Below are 2,710 nucleotides of genomic sequence, written 5' to 3' on the forward strand. Positions count from 1 at the left end.
CCCTCATAATCGAAGAACTATCTCTTCTATAAATCCATCCTTTCAAGTCTTCACCATAAAATTTTGGAAAATCAATCTTAGATTTCTTATTGTTACCTGTTCGTTCATCATCCGCCTCCATTGGAGCTACAAACTCTGGCATGGGTGGTGGATTCTGCTGTTGGTTGTTAGCAGTCAATGTCACCAGTAACTTATGAATCTTCTCCAACTCATCTCCATACTTTTCGCCTTGCTCCCGTACTTGTTCTCTGATTTCGTCCATCTCCCGACGGAGTTCACCATTCCTTGTCGTTTCCGGCATGATTAATGGCTGAGAATCGGTTGAGCTCTGATACCAATGTAATATGTTCAACGAAGAACACCTAAACTACAAACCTAAGGAGTAGAATTGATTAACTACTCCAGAACAATATCACAATTGACAGGAGATCAAAGAGAGAGAGAGAGAGAGAGAGAGAGAGAGATTATTCTGTAAAAACAATCAATAGAAATCCCAATTACAGATGAATGTGCCATTATATTCAGCTAACTTCCTCAACCACCGTCAACTAACTTCTAACAACTTCTACTCTCTTAAATCGCCTAACTAACTCTTTTGTCTCTAGTGACTAATTGATCCCCTCAACTATCATGTTGTACATTTAGGTCCCCGACTCCAATTAGCATATAACAATTCAAAGCAAAGGCTATGTATGATGACATATTGAATGTATAAAATAATTCAATTAGAAAATCAAATATTAAATATGTAACACTTTAATTTGCTTATTCGATCTTAAGAAGATCATTTCATAAACAATATATCGTTCAAAATGAGGTCAATAGAAAAAAGACAAAAGCTGATCTTATCAGATATTTTCAGAATAATGACTATTAAAATTGAAGCACCAAGGTAGAAGAATTACCATCAATTCAAAAACTTAAGAAATACGTCTTAAGTCTTAACAATGAGCTACATAAAAGTAAGTAATCTACTTAGAGAGTAATTACAGTCTCCAACAGTATTTTTCTTTAAATTTGTCCGGTCCTAGAAATAGCGACAGCGGCGCGAGGAGTTAACGACCGGATGTGCTGCAACCTAGGGATCACCAGGCACCTCTTTCGCTCTATAGGGATCCGGGGGGACAAGACCGCCCCAGTGAGGAACGTGCCCACGAGGAAGCATCTGGTCACATATCCCAAAACCNGATAAAGAAAAGGTTAGGGGGTCCCAGCTACTGATGACGTAGTAATAGATGAGAGCAATAGCAACAAAAGCAGCGAAAAATCATGCAGTAGTATATTTAATAGTAGGCAAGTTGCTCGAGGACTTCTACTGGGAATGAAAGTTCCCTATTATAGGATCCTTAGTAAAGCCAATTTAATGATGGGCGCTTATCTGAGTAAGAAGACGATGGCTCCTATTATTATTACCCCCCCCCCCNNTCCCCCCCTTAAGCCGACTCAAAACATGTGCTATACTCGGGAGTCGGTAGATAAGGGACAAAGGTGTAACAAACCTTTTAATTTGTGTAATTTATTGTTTCACACATATGCTTTATTTCTCTTGTAAAGTACATGTAACAGGAACAAGAGGGAAAGTATCTTGGAATATTTTGACAAAATAAAGCCACACTACCTTTTCCCTGAATTGTGCTTACATAATTTATTCGCGTTACACTTGTAAAACACATAATTCTTTTTATTCCTAATACTGTCTAAAGTCAAATATGAAAGTGCTAAACTTTAATTGAGCGTTAGAGCATATACGTTTATTCTCTATATCCCTCCTAAAACAAAGTGCTCTTTTTCACTTCGGGTGAATTAATCACAAGATTTAGGTATATGTATTTCTTTTTGCGTTACCTGTAATATGAACTAGAGACAGGGTATACTGGAATATTTATTTCCCCTGAATTTTGCTTACACGCAATTTTATTCGTTTAATCGCTTTGCATTTTCACATATATAAAGGCGCATATTCTATTTCTTTGGTACTTCAAATCTTAAATGCCACACAAATTGTGAGTTAGTTTTAGTAATTAAGTACTTACTATATCTGTAAAATTTGGTTAGCAAGCACTTGAAAATTTTGTGTTTCCTATATCTGTAAAATATTTGATCTATATATGCGTAGTATAATTTGCCACTAAAACATCTGTTTATTTTTCAGTTTTTCTCTTTCTGGACGTACGAGTCAATGGAAAGATTATTTATCGTTGCTTGGAGTAATTTTTTTCTCCCTGATATAACGTCTTGTATAAGTATAACCAATTAGTTTAACTCTTTAAGATCATTGGCAAATACAGGATTGGTTATATTAACATGGAATCTCCAATAGGCAATATGTCAAAAGAAATAACAATAATTTAACTTTCCCACTATAAAAAGTATATTTGTATATGTAGATGCCATTTCACATGCTTCTCGTGATCTTCATTATTCGTGTGCCTTTAGAGGAATTTAAACAATTAATTAGGCGTTATGGTATATATGTTTATTCTCTATATCTTTCCTGAAACACAAAGTGTTTTTTTTTCACGGCGTGCATTAATCGGTATATATAAAGAACTTGGAGTTTCATATGCTGTTTCCATATATTAAACCTACTCAATAAATTAAATGAGTTAAAGGAATATGGAAGCTTCTGTGTTTTTGAGTGACAAAATGATACCCGTCCATGATGGTGGATTTTCCTTTGAATTAATCATCAAGTTCTTCCTAACTCTTG

The sequence above is a fragment of the Nicotiana attenuata genome, chromosome 2 (assembly GCF_001879085.1).
Source record: "Nicotiana attenuata strain UT chromosome 2, NIATTr2, whole genome shotgun sequence".
NCBI lineage: Eukaryota > Viridiplantae > Streptophyta > Magnoliopsida > Solanales > Solanaceae > Nicotiana > Nicotiana attenuata.